This window comes from Gasterosteus aculeatus, chromosome 12 (assembly GCF_964276395.1).
Source record: "Gasterosteus aculeatus chromosome 12, fGasAcu3.hap1.1, whole genome shotgun sequence".
Classification (NCBI taxonomy): domain Eukaryota; kingdom Metazoa; phylum Chordata; class Actinopteri; order Perciformes; family Gasterosteidae; genus Gasterosteus; species Gasterosteus aculeatus.
Window position 1 is genome coordinate 8119126 of NC_135700.1, and position 15256 is coordinate 8134381.

The 15256-nt window shown below is 40.8% G+C and overlaps 1 protein-coding gene across 7 annotated transcripts in view; it reads left to right on the forward strand.

Moving 5' to 3' along the window:
• Positions 1-15256, forward strand: part of pcdh9 (protocadherin 9) — a 165150-nt gene that overhangs the window by 13750 nt on the left and 136144 nt on the right. The gene's annotated exons all lie outside the window — the stretch shown is intronic.

Genomic DNA, 15256 nt, shown 5'->3' on the forward strand with positions numbered 1-15256 from the left:
AATGTTGTGTCGCCAGTAGCAACTGGAATGTTCCAGCCTACACAACAGTCGTCCTCATCATCATCATCATCATAAGCCACCGGCACCAAAACCACAAACCTTAACACACACTCAAAAGGTGTATTAGAAGAGATATTAGGTAAAAGAAAGATGAGAAACAATGTTGCTTATTCATTTTTTTTTAAATTGATTTGTTATACTCCAGCTACCTTCCGGTTTCAGAAATAAAGACGCGTCCCATCCTAACTGTTTTTGGCAGAAAGAGGGAGAGGAGGGGGGGTGACGGGGGGGTATGCGTGTGAATGGAAGTGCCACGTCAACACATCGTGTCAAAGAAGACCCAACTCAGCTTAATCTCTCCACTCCATTTGAAAGCCAGAGGCAGAGCTAAGTCTTCATTCAAGGGAGGATGAGTACAACAAAATAAGATAAATAAATAAATATATATAGAGGCTTTTAAGTTTGACCTTCTCCATCGGGTCACTTTCGGGAAAGCTGTGTGCACTCACTGACTGGGGTGTGAAACCTGATGTCTGACCTGAAATAAAATCACAATTCTCCCCTTTCCTGAGAAAAGGGGAGAATTGAGGCGTGTTGCATTTCTGTCAGAATGTTTTGTTGGTGTCTTCCAATCTCCTTTGGCCACCTTTGCACATTTTGTGGACTCAATGTGGGACGGTATATAAGACGGATATTTGAAAAATGCTGCGCTATCACTGAATGTACTGAATTTCCTGTTATTTGTTCTGCTCTGGCACAGCTTACATTTACAAGTAAGTTAGGGATGCAGTCAGATGTGACCTCTATATGCATTGTCTGCTAAGTGAAAGAATATGAATAGTCAGTCCTTTCTCTCTGTGCAGAGCATTTGTTTGATCAAAGCGCCCGTGGCAAAACTTAGCATACGTTTTGCCAACGAGGAGGCAAATAGAAGATATGGCACACAAGACAATAGTCTCATAGAAGATTTAAGTGAACAGCTCCAGAAACCAGATGCATTCACTTATGTCTGTGTATTTCAGCAGATTTATAACCCCGCCGTGTTCACATTGTTCTGTTGCACATCTCTGTCATCCTGAAATCAAGTGCACATGACAGAGCACAACATCCACTCCCACAATTATCCACACAGGGATGATGTCACATGCCTTTTTAACCTTGTTTGGACGCAAACCAGATTAATTCCGTCCTTGGTATTCCACCAGCGACGTCCTGAGAGCGAGCCCTTGTTTCATTATGCACAGCCATTACACGACGGTATGTATAGTAAACCAATAAAGGGGACTGATTGATGACCCACAGGTGATCAAACATCGACTGCAGTGCTTGAGCATATGCTTAGGTCCTTCACTTGAATAAAAGCAAAACAATTTTAAAAGTCTAAAATAATCCATTTCAAGTAAATGTCTTTCAATCAAACTGTTGATCAAAAGCAATATGTCTGTGGGAAGTGGCTCCTGAGATCATGATATGATATGATATCATTATATAATATATATTAGTCAAACAGGGGTGGAGGTGGAGCTAATTTGAACTGTTTTATAACTGTTAAGGGTACTTTAAATTCAATGCATCATATCTTAGGAATTATTTTCAGGTTCTGTATTGTAATTGAAATTTGTAGACGTAATTAGTTGTCGAAGAGATTAAAAAAACTATAAGATTAGCCTTTGAAATGCAGTGAGGTCAGATGTAGTATAAAAGCGAGTACCTCAAAAGTACCTCGAAATTGTATCCTGGAAGAACCCGGTTGCATACACTACTGTTTGCTTGAATGTCTTCTATGTTGCTGTACATCTATTTATTTGCAATCAATCAGCAACTGCACACATTTCTGAATATTATTGAGCTCTTCCGAGACAACGTTGAGACCTCTAATGTGCTGCAAAGAGTGAGCTCCAAATAATTTTTTTTTAAAAGTCCCTCTCACCCCTTCCAGTCATAACGGCAAATTGTTATTATTAAAATTCTGAATTTATGTTAAAAGCAATACCTAAGACTGTAAACGAACATCTTCGAATACATTTTGGAAATATTTTGACAAATGTGGAATAACAGACTCATATCTGAGTATTGCTAAGAGACAGGACACAGGAGCAGACAATCAAGAGAAAGCACATGTCAAGCGTTTGCTTTGGGAATATGACAATACAGCATGGTTATGTTTGATAACTCTGATGCCAGGTTGACAAACAGCTGAGGAATAAATGCAGGAATGAGCAGCACAACGAGAGATAAGAAGTGTTGAATGTGACGTTTTCCTTAAAGCAGACTGAATAGCCGCCTTCAGTTTTTTTTTGGTTGACTTCACTGAATGCGCTCACATATGCTACGCTCTCATATCTCCCGACGATTTGACAGATGCTTTTTGAACATAGAGCGTTGGTTGGGAACTTCACTAAATTAGTCATTTGCTCGACGCCATTGCACTGGATTAAAATCAGGATCAGTTAGAAGTGCGCCCAAGAGCTCCGTCCACGTCATTTATTATTATATTTTTATTTCTGCCCGCTGATGACGCAGTCAAATTCCCCTGTAGTGACTGCGTGGTCTAGTCCTACGGACATTTTCCTCTTCCTTCCTTAACCACTATCTGGTGATTCATTTTTTCCCCTTTCGAAAAATCTAAGGAAGGTGACGGATTACTCACATTTCATTCCCAAAAGTATTCGACTTTGGACAGAGAGAAACTATTTCCATTTTCACCCTGAACAGTTGGGAAACTGGGAAAAAAGCGTTGAGTTTTACAGTAAAGTTCATCCACTCTAATGTAAGATCTTTATTGAAGGTGGGGGCAGCGGCCACGTCACTGGGGGCCTGAGTCCGATGTCAGTTTTCAGTCTCAGACATACGCATACAAGAAAACATACAAGCAGAAAAGGGAAGCATTTATGATATACGATTGATGCTTTTCTTTCATATGTTCTCATCTGACATATGATTAAAATGCATTTACAGATACATACGATATTTAGATACAGTCCCATGAGGAGTTGTCAGTTGGTTCCAAGTGCATTCTTACTTAATGTGGATCCATTTAAGCCATGGAGTAATAAATAAAATCGAAATAAAAAGGGACATTTCAACAACGTCATAGTGTTTATGAGCAGCTTGCTTCCAAAAATTCATTCCAACTAAGTATATCTTGCTACATGTTTAACCATGCCTTTTTCCAGATCTGTTGCATTGCATTAAATAGCAGACTCATAAACCTCAACATGAAACCAATTCTGCACAGAAAGATGTTTAACATCTACTGATAACAAAGCAACTCCAGCACTGGAGGTATCTCGCTGTAGATGGGAGCTTTCGCTGTCTAGGTATTAACCTAGGGAGAGTTTGATCTTTCTGATTGAACTGTAGCAGATCATAGAATTAAGTATAAATGATTCCCCATGGTGAACTGGATGAAGAACCTTGATTAATTGGTGTTACGACTAATTATATACTTCCTTAAATCTGTACTACATCATTAATAGATTCCCTTCATCACGGCAACAAAGAGCAACAACAAAGAGCAACGACACTTAGCGTGGATGGCACATGATTTTCTCTGGCGGCGAGTACAATGAGAGATACGGTATTGCTCTTCAGGGAGCTAATTAGATAGGAGGTTGTGATGTATTGCTGCTGGAAGGATGTGTGTCAAGCCACTCCTGTTCAATGTATGGACTGCAGATTTGTATTGATTGTATGCTTTGTCTTTTGCCTCGGGCGTCAGCACACTACAGTGTAAGCTGTGAGCCTTGCCTTTGTCTGGTGAGTTGAGCAGATAAGGGCTGTGATAAATCTGGCCGAGAATAAGCAGTCATAGAGGTGCCGCACTTGGGAATATTTAACGCAAACATAAAATATGGCTTGTCTGTTGCTTTATTGTCCAGGGTATATGAAATGGCAGGGTTTTAAAATACTCTCACTCCTTTTTTTTGCACTTTTCTATCTCTGCAGCCCCGGCATGCACAGACGCTTACACAGCCATGCTCATCTTTTTTAAGGCCATGGAGCGGACAACAAAAAAAAGGGAAAAGAAGCCATGCTTTGCAGGGAATAGTGAACCAGCACCTTATCGGCCCTCAATAATATGCAGAGGTGTAAAACATTTGGCTAGCTTATTTAGATGAAATGATTTAGCCGTGGTTGTGCAGAGTTAGCGAGGGCTGAATCAAGTCGTGTGTTGGGGAGTGGGGAGGTGAAAATTGGTTTCCCCTATCTTACGGCTCACATAGAGACCCAGCACGGTTCCCTCTCTCTCTGCAGACTCCCCTCTGACGATAACGTGCCCTGATAATGAGAACATGCATCCAGATTTATTTTCTATTTCCTGCCACAACTGCTTTTCCAGAAAACTTCCGTTTATTTGCTTTTAGCTGTGACATTCAGAATGCAGAGCTCCAGTGCGAGAGCCAGGAAGGGAACTTTTGCCATGAAGAAAGAAAAAAAAAATAGAGGAGGGTGCTCTTTTGAGGGCTGCAACTTTGAATGTAACACGTACAAGAAGACTATAATGCAAACTGAAAAGAAGAAAGGGAAACTCTTTTGAGGAAACATTGCAGGAAACTTCCCGAAACCCCTCTCCTCACATCCCCATTCCCCTCTGCTCTTCAGAAAGCTGTGACTCCCTCTGTCATGTGACATGTGACCTCGCTCCACGCATGGTAGGGTGTCTCAGAGTCCCAAAAAAACAGCATCTGTCCAGGAAACAATGAGGTCCCTTCACCGCCACAGACTCAGGACTGTAGTTGCCCCGGGCCATACATCACATGGAATCCCTCATGAATGGTGCACGTGTTTCTATGTGTGTGTGTGTGTGTGTGTGTGTGTGTGTGTGTGTGTGTGTGTGTGTGTGTGTGTGTGTGTGTTTGTGTGTATGTGTATGTGTGTCTGCTAGTGTGGTGAAGATGGGACTTTACTCCCTCAACACTTATTCAACACTGCTCTAAGCTGTTAACCCGTGGAGATCAGTGGCTGCCTTGTTCTGGTCCATATCTTCACAGTAGGAAGTGTGTGTGTGTGTGTGTGTGTGTGTGTGTGTGTGTCCACTTATTAATAGCCCAGCCTCTGGGACGATATTCATAACCAGAGCAGGGCAGAGGGGATTTCAAAGCAACACACTGGGCAGATTGGACTGATTAATATCTTGGGGGAGTATGTTCTCTGATCATTTCTTTACTTTATGATTAGGCACACAGTTTGGAGCCATGTCTGTCCTGTAGACAGAGACATCATTGGTTTAGTATTGGTCATATGGTTTAGAATGGATTTTTTAATTCTGTTATGGCGCTAGCTATATTTTATCATGCGCTGTATTTCCTCAAAAGAAGCCAAATCAATACTTTTAGAAATTGCATTAATGTCCTGACCTTTTCTAGAATAAAAATGAAAAAGAAATTTGAACAGTAATTGACTCATTTAATTTGCAAAAACTGCTTATGTTGAATGCGTTTATTAAATATCACAAATGCATATAGAACTCACTTTTTGACTCAGCCTGGGACCAAACACATTGTGACAGGTGTCATTTGCAGTGCAGTGCCAGGGTCAGTTTGTCACTTGTTGTGAGTTGCATGAGCGCACCCCCCCCCCCCCCCCCCCACACACATACAACTACACGCAAAAAATGCACACACACACACACATGCACACACAGACCATTCTGTTATTAAGTCTTCTCTATAGTCATTACTTCTTTTACAGGCTCTTCTAACACGGGTTAACCTACTATATACAGAATGTGCCAGTTGCCCATTAGCTGTTCTTTGAAAGCCCATATGATGCTGACCTGGTTTCTGACATTAAGACTAGAATATCTATTGGCTGGCATGTGTGCTATTGTGTCCAAAACCCAGTGTGTCATTGTACTGACACATTATGATCACATTAAAGTGCTCCTAGTTTGAGCACAAGACTCTCCGTCAACACATCATCGAAATATTAATACTTTCACTACAGCCAATTCCACCTCTTTGACTCTCAGTCCGTCCCCAACTTTTCAGACTATTTTATACAGATGGTCAAGCTCCCCGGAGGATGAATCATACAGACTTTGAGGACCCCCTGACTTTACCACTGCTGCTACCAGCGGTTTGACATTCGTGATTAAGTTTGTACCCTGTAGTTGAATGCACTTATTGTACGTCGCTTTGGATAAAAGCGTCAGCTAAATGACATGTAATGTAATGTAAAAAAGTTAAGAGTTTTACATTAATGGCCATCACATTTAGCACAGCCAATCATGTTCCACATAGGATGAATTTGAATCCTTTTGGTGATCCATAATGTTTTTTCTAGCAAAACCAACCCGTCAAAATGATAATTTCTCCACCACCCACGTGTCACCACAAACCTTTGTGCCAGCATCAGCATGTGAGCATTTCAATAGTATGTATATTAGCATGCTGGTGTCAGCGCAAAGATACACTCAGGTGCTGTCACGGCTGGGGAATCTGAACATATCTGGAGCTTGACAAATTAATAATACCAAAATGTATGTCTTTTTTAAAGCTCTGAATATTATATGCCTTTGTCTTTTATTGTGAAAGGTAAGGAGGGAAAAAGAGGATCAGGTAAGCGCTGCTTTAGTAAGAGTTGAAGGTAGTTTTTGTTGTTCTGGTTCATTTTACAGAGCACCATTGTCATTGTTTTATGAATATATTGTGCAACTCTTACAGTTCTGCACAACATGATTGAAAAATAATATAATAACAATAATCATTTTAATATATTGATAACAACTACAATTGTTCAACAAAATATATTCATGTGTTATTTTAATCATTGATTAAAATAATTATCCTCCAATTGTAATTGTAAGTCTGTGTAAACAGTTTGTTAATGACTGTCAGAGGAATCCTTTTACGTTAAGCATTCTATGAGAATTAATTGAAATGAGTTAAATATAATGATCATAACAGAAAACATTTTAAAAGCAACAAACACCAGCCACGTTATCCAACTGTAGTATTAAGTATCTGATTTAATAATTACTGTAATGAATACTTGACAATAGTTGTCAGCTTGAAATAAAAAATATGTATATAAAGCATCATTTGCCTCCTGTTCTGCACCTGGCTGCCTACATCAGGGATTCACAAGAAGGAATCCTTTCTTCCTCTTGTGTGTGTATATGCGTGTGTGCACGCCATTATGCAGGGGGTGTGGAGAGGTCACTGACTTAATTGAATAATTGACTGGAAGAAAGCTATCTTGCCAGAAAACATAGACATAAAGAAAAGAATTGAAAGTCACTGACTTGGAAAAACAGTCAAATTGTCAATGAACCCTCAAGCTAAAAAGAACTGGCAAGTATTTGCTAATTAGATCAAGGCTTCCTCCATCATTTCTCATTTTGAGGATGATAACGCACAGGTTTAGTGTTTAGTTTTTCTTCTCCTCGGGCAGTACCAAATGCCATCTCTAATTTTGACGAGGATCTGGCCTTGTAGGCCCCGGTAATATCAAGCACAAACAATCAATCTTGGCCAATCTCATGAGGCCTTAATGGACTTGGAAAGAATATTAAGAGGTTTTGTCTGCAGAGAAGCTTTCTGCCACAGCAGTCGTCCCTCAGCTAATTTGTGTTTGTGTGCCAAGGGAGGCCACACACAGGGACTGCTGTAACAGGCTCTCAGTCCTACTTTCTGAGGAGCTGCTGCCAGGCCAACAAGCACACATGCACATGCAAATATGTGCTCCCACATATACAGAGAAAGACTAAACAGGCTTCATTCTGCAGTTTCCAGTCAATTCCAACAATACCATTTTGACTGTTGACACCGAGGATTTAGTTCTTTTCTTTTTCCGTATTGATGTTGGGCATCAGTGACAAATGCGGGCCCGTCCGTAATGCTTATTATATTCTGCATGAGGTTTCATGTGTTTGTGCAAGTGAGACAGAGAACAAATGAGAGGGTGGCATTTTGGGATGCCAGGCTGAATGTGGGGTAACCATGAGAATGTGGGACAAGTGCCCAATCGCTGTGTGTGGCGGTCCGGGTTGTAAATTCGCTTGTTGTAGACACACACATTGCTAATGAAACTAAACCCCACCCCAAGTGTCACTGCGTCTTAGCCTTACCTCGCTGGTTAGCAATAGAAAAATCAGCACAAAGAAATCTAATTAAAATGGTCTACTGTTGACCCCCTATCGTAGTTATTAGGTTTTCTGGAGAGCGCCTGTCTGTCTGGTGTGAGATGAGACGGTTGGCTTAAGATCCGGCTGTAACACGAGTCTGACATTTGTTTGTTTTTTAATCCTCATTTCCTTGTTGTTCTGTCTCTGTCAGTATTCTTTTCCCTTCTCGACTTGATTACACGGAGCAGACCACAGGCTACCTCGCAGACTCGATGTTCTCTACACTTCTCTTTGCCGCCCGCTTAAAACGCTTATCAGACAATTTGAATGGGCCTCATCATTGGTTATCGGCCAAATGGATATGGTTTCAGAATGGGCTTACTGGAAGGGTCCGAAGACCATTATCGACGTGGTTGATCATCAATTCGAATACAAGAGGATGCCGCTGACCCATAGTGGCCACAAAATATCCTGATGGGAGCAAAGGAGGAATGCATTCGATGAAGTAAAACAAGTGAGAAACTTTGTTGGGAGGATTTGGATGTGTGGGTCAAAAAAACACAATACTTTCCCCAAACAGACTGCTGTTTGTAGCCTGTGACAAGACTCACTTATTTTGCTGTCCTTTTGCTACATGACCTAGGTGAAAAAGCCACGTAGCTTGGTTAAAGACCAAAGTTAAGCTTATAGTTACAACTGAAACCACGATCTTTCCTCCAGCCTAAGAAAGATATTTTGTTGCCTAAACATATTTAATGGTTGTAATTGTTGTATTTCTCAGTGTGGCAGATGCAGTTCAGGCCTTTTGAAGCATTATAAATGATAAGCAGTGTTAATGCCGATACAGTCAGGAGATAACACTCAGAGAAGAGTGCACAGTGGGTCAACAAGTTTGTCCATTATTTGATTTTAAACTTTTCTCCTTGCTGCTGTATCCTGTGCCTCTCCTCTTTCTTTCTTGATTTCCAATTGTCATGGATGCATTTGCTTCACCATTTCTTCCCTGCTGCTCCACTCGTTCCATTCTCCATCTGCGCTCTTCAATCCTCCGTCTTTTACACTCGCATTTCATTCCTTCCTATGTATTTCTCATTTTGTTCTCTCATTTATTTCTCAATTTTCATCATTCGGCAACTGCCTGTCAATTTGTTTTCACCTCACCCCTTTCTCCATCCCTTTGTTGGAAGGCAACGCCTCAGCATTCAAATTTTGCATTATTTTCTTCTCTTCGTGTTTTCAATATGCACTCACGCAAAGTGCATAACACAGTATGTAACTATTTGATTTTACCCACCTGAACCTCCGTCTCTAAGTGGCTGCTTAGCTGACTGCCAATTTAGAGTTTAACCTCAGGAGAGGAGTGCTTGTGCCAGAGAGGCAGATGGTCAGAGGCGAAAGCAAAAGATGCTGGGAAATTCATCCCTTAACCTTTATTGCCCACTCTGTCATTCTGTCCGTCCTCTCCCTTCATTTCTGTGACTGAGAAGCAAGAGGCAAAGCAAAATACATAGATATGGAAAAAGAGGAGAGAATGGAGGATACTTGTGTGCGATGGCAGGGTGGCAGCAGCAGACTGGGCGCACACAACCTACTCCACAGCCTATACCTGCATATTTCAAAACCCTCATGCAATATTGCCTCTCAGTCTTCTGATGTTGTCTGCTGCCGCTCTCACCAATTTTCTGCCTCATTGTCATTCATATGCAATCTGTTTGTTTGGCCAACCTCCTCTTATTCCAACCATCTCAGCCGAGCAACTTCATGTCCATGTGTCACTGGGTGTATTTCGTGCCATCTTTTGTATAATCCGCATCGCCTTGGTGATTCACTCCGCAATCAGAAATTCTGCAGGACTTCTTTACAAGCTCAAGGCTTTCACAGCCACTTGATGTGTAAGAGTGGAACAATAAAACCTTCCATGGGGTCTCACAATCGCCTTAAAGCGGTCTATGTTTGGCCTCAGTAGGAAGGTATGTTTATAAACGTGTTATAAAAACTGTACTCTGCGTTATGGAAAAATTTTGTGAGTTGACCCTCGCCAGCATCTTTGTACTGATTAAAATTGATTTTAATCTGCTATTCGGATGGCTTTTTATCCTTGAAACATTTTTAATGTACTAACAGCTATGGTCTAGAATCTACAGTTTTATCAACACTAATTAAAACATATTTATCAGGGCTGTCAACATAAACGCATTAATTTATGCGATTAATGTGGCAGAGATTAAAACAACAAAATCTTCTAATGTAATTAACATGCGTTTGTTTACTTCCGGTTTACTTCCGGTCCCGGAGGTAAACCGGAAGTTGACCGCGGAAACGAAACGGCCGCTAGCTGCAGTCAGTTAACAGTTACATCAAGATGGAGAGAACTTTTTGCATTGGAAGTAAAATAAAACGGAGGCGCGTGCAGACGAATTAATCCACGTGTCAAACAAAAGGGGGTGAGTGGCAAACGGACCATTTAAAGCACTGCTATGTTAAGCTAGCTGCTAGGCTAAGCTAGCTGCTATGCTACTTCCATCTCAACATCTAGTTAACATTACCCTGCGCGGCACCAGTGTGTCCCTAAAATACCGTGGTTTGAAAACGTTCTGGCTAAATGTGGTAAAATAGTTGGCACTTCAAATACAGCTGTTAAATTATAGAGAGTTGAGAGCAAAGTGGAAGGAAGAGTCGCTAGTTCAACATGTTCCACCAGGGGAAATTCTCTAGTTTTAAAACAAATTAAACAACAGTGTCTAAAATACACGCTTTCTAAAGTGATTACTCATTATTTTTTAGATTTAGTCTTTAAAAAAAAAACATTCATTAAAAACAACATTGTAACAACAGCCACAACAACATTTATTAATCGCCATTAATCGAGATTAATGAATTTTCAAAATGTGCGATTAATAAAAAAAATTGTTACCTACTGACAGCCCTAGTATTTATACATACATTTTTTAGGGTTCACAAGTCTTGTTAGAGCAATTATCTTTTTTAAATGCATATATACTTCTTCTAGGTCTGTAACATGGCAATACTTACTAGGCTGACTTTGGTTCTGTGCTTGGTTGAGTGCTGTTTTTAAGGCTGTAGATAATCAACACTTAACTGTATACTGAATGTCTTCTGCTACCAAGCTTTTGCTGCAGCCATGTAGTTGCTGACAGATAGTTTTAATTTTGATTTCTTTTTACCTGTTACTGTAACTTACTGTATACTGAATCTGTTATGCTACCGAGCTTCTACTGCAGCCATGTACTTGCAGAACAAAGCTTTTTAGGTAGTTGCTGACAGTTACAATTCCTCTTTGCCTGTTACGCAAATTCAGAAGAGCTTGTTCGGTTCAGTCAGAGGCTCGGTCACAAAAGCAGCTGAACAGAGGAAATTAGGAGATGTCTGTTTGTATCGTTATGCTGCAGCTGATGTACAAGAGGATGTGAAGGTTTTCGGTAAGCTTGTGTGTTGCTCTAAACAGACACAAAGACACTTAGATTTGGCTTTATTGTTAATGAGCCGACATACAAGAAAATAAAAAGACCACGAGATAAAATTGACATCATCATAACTTCCATTGAATATCCAGGAATATTTATTCATGGTGATTTTCAAATAAAGATGAGTGTCATTATGGCCCTTTTGGTGAGGATATGGAAAAATGTCTAGATCTTATATACTATAGTAGTTGTGCTGTGCTGCGCATGTCAGAGCGTGTATGGTTCCAATAGAAACTATGCAGGATAAGAGGATGAAAGGCTCATTATAATCCCACTGAATGAAAATGAGCCTTCTCTCTCTTAATAGTACACTCGCCTCACCTCTCTTCGCTGGACAGGCCTACATATCTGTTGTCGTGATAATAGGCGTCTTCTCTGCGGGTGGGGTGGCCGTCTTTCGGCTCTGCGTGTCTTCTTTTTTTCACGCTGTGAATCCTCAGTGTATGAGAGTGCTCAAAAAATGCATTGATTATGTCTGTTTTGGTTCATTTTATTGCATGTTTATGTATCTGTGTGAGTGCTTCTTTTATGATAAAGCATGACTCACTGTGCAACACAGACTTGTACAATTAAAATGCAAAGCTAACTGTGGCTGGGGAATTATGGGATGATGCCTCCGCCGTTGGTGCGCTAGACGTCACGTGATGAGCTGTTTCCATTATGACCTTGACATTCTCACACACATCAGCATTTGTAGTGGTTTGGTTGTGTAAGATGATATATTGTGTGCACCCATGTAGTGTGTGTTGTACTCTAGGAAACGTTAAGTGTATGTTCTTTGACTCACAAACCTAGTCAAACACAACATGTTGCTCATGTAACATTTTCCCAAAAAACTAAAAATGTAATCTTTTCCTTTCGTGGACGGGGGCAAAACTATATACTCATAATCTTCAATAGCCACCCAGTCACATTCACTCTTAATCACTCTCATTACTGTGACTAATTATTGTGTGAACAGTGAATACATTTCTTTCCAGAGAGCTCGCTGAAAGACAGACAATTGCTCACTGTTTAATTATTTTCATTATTTGAATGCTAAACTCCTGTAAAAATAATGCTATGCAAATCCCACAAAATAAGCTCCTGCAAAATAACACCTCCTAATACCTAATAATTTGTAGTTTGCATGTATAAATGTTTTCACACATTGAGAAAAGGATTCAGGCCTTCTCGTGGCGGAATCATTCGCTGACCATGGCTTGGAAAAAGTTTACTTTCAAACTGAGTGAAGCCAAGTTTTGTTCTTTTTATAATACGGGTAGAGTTTCAAAACTTCCTTTAAAGGTCTTGTGGTTTAATTTTTGCCTGATTAACAGAAAACATTATATACTTTGTACAATATTGTACACTCCACATTCTGTCTTTTGCCTAATTTGTTCGAGATTCACATTTTGAATGTCTTTCAATCTATTTTTTTGTACACAAGTTACTCCATGCTGATCCTTTTAGTAAATTCTCAGTCAGAAAAGGGAAGAGTTCCAGCAAACAACATCTATACAATTGGCCTCAATATGTCACCAACCTTCTTCAACTGATGCAGCTTATAACAAGAGGGCATTGTAAAGTTAAATCCTTTCATTGAATGTGGTTGACCAGTGCTGTGTTAAAGTAGCTCACATGATAAAAGGGCCTGACCTTGCAGTGCTTTTGGGATTATTAGTCTGCCCAAGAGTACAAAAGTAGCAGAAAAAGCAATATTCTGGTCGGATCTATAAACACAGAGTTTAGGGAATACAGAGTTGAATCCATCCATCCATCATTTTAAGAATTAGGTTTTTTCAAAACACTGCTTGCAGTCACTGACTCATTAGGATGATCACAAATCCATTTAAATTATCACCAAAATAGAGTTTCAGTCAAATATAACTATTTTGCCTAAGGGCTTTTGAGTTTTTCAAAAATGGCCAATTACTGTTTGGAGAATAGAACCACAATTCAAGAAGTAAGGATTGCAAGCCACATTCTGGTGGCCATTTAATTTAATCAACAAAATATGCATTGGTTCCCCGAGTTATTTGATTCTAATCTCTAAAGCAGCTTACATCTTGTCGGTTCCAACTGGATCTCCATTTTAATGGTGCACTAACGAAGAGGCAAAGGGCAAGGTCAAGTGAGCAAAGTCACCGAGGCCGGCTATTTTTGCGAGAAGAATCTCGGCGCACAAGATGGAGGGGTTGTGGAGCCCATGTCGGGAGGGTGCGGTGATCAAACATGTTGTCCTCACACATTTACATGACTGGGAGTGGCTCTATTACTCACAGAGGTGATAGGGTGGATGCAAGCGTATCTTTTTCTGTGCCACGTCTAAGAGACATTTGTCACCCAAATGCCAAATGGTCAGACTGTGTGTGTTTCAAGGTTGGGAGCGTGGCAACACCTACTTGGCTGACTTTGTTTTTGTGCTTGGTTGAGTGCTGTTTTTAAAGCTGGAAATAACTTACTGTATACTGAATCTGTTATGCTACCGAGCTTCTACTGCAGCCATGTACTTGCAGAACAAAGCTTTTTAGGTAGTTGCTGACAGTTACAATTCCTCTTTGCCTGTTACGCAAATCCAGAGGAGCTCGTTCGGTTCAGTCAGAGGCTCGGTCACAAAAGCAGCTGAACAGAGGAAATTAGGAGTCGTCTGTTTGTATCGTGATGCTGCAGCTGATGTACAAGAGGATGTGAATGTTTTCGCTTTGCTCGTGTGTTGCTCTAAACAAACCAGACACATGCTATTTTCTAGCAAGGACACTTTGGCCTTTTCTGTTGTAATAAACAGACGTATAAGCAAATAAATAGGCCATGAGATAAAAATGAAATCACCATGCCTCCCATCATCATAAATCGCTGTAAATCACAAAACACGAATCACAAGACTTTTCTCAATTCGTTGTCTACCTAGTTTTTTTGGTGCATTTGACTGGCTGCCACTAAAACACCGCTCTCCGTCTGAGCTCTATCTATATTTAAGCCATTTAAAACTCACTGCTTGCTAGGAATATGTATTCATATTACAGTCAGTCCAAATGAGTTGACTTCCGGAAATCCCACCGCAATTATATTTAATTCATAATTAATGCGGAGCAGACTGGGGACCTAATTTACACTTGCACATTGTCAGCTTCCCTGCATGTGCTTGTCATTCTGCATAAGAGTAAACATGGCTTGCTTTGGAAAGAGGGAAGCATCTCCCCACCATTACCTCGGCTCTGGGGAGAGGTGCACCGTGATACTCAATTGTTCCATTAGATGAAAAAAATGATCTGACTTTCCAGTTGCACCAAACAGGAGCAGGTGTGCACAGCTGTGTTAACAACAGGGAGCAGCCTCTCGTTGTTGTTTAGGCAGCATTGTTTATTATTGAACGCCTTCCGACTTTGACTTGATGCAGGAGAAAACCGAGACTTTTGTTCATCAAGTCCCGTCCTCGCAGAGCTCGTGATTATAACAAGACCTGACTACATGTGAATGAGTGTGTGCTGTACGGGAGTGGGCGTCCATGCATGAGTTTGATCTGATTTCACGTGTGTGTGCGGTTTAGAGCGGGAGAGCGAGTGAGCGAACGGGCGTCTTTCGACAGTCTTCAGGGGTGTCACGCTGAGACGGTGTGGCTCTTGATCTTTGTTGTTTGTGCTGCATTGTGCTGATCTGCGCTGAGCCGCATGGAGCGGTGTTTGTGACGCGCTGCAGCCGATGTGCACAGACAGAGGCT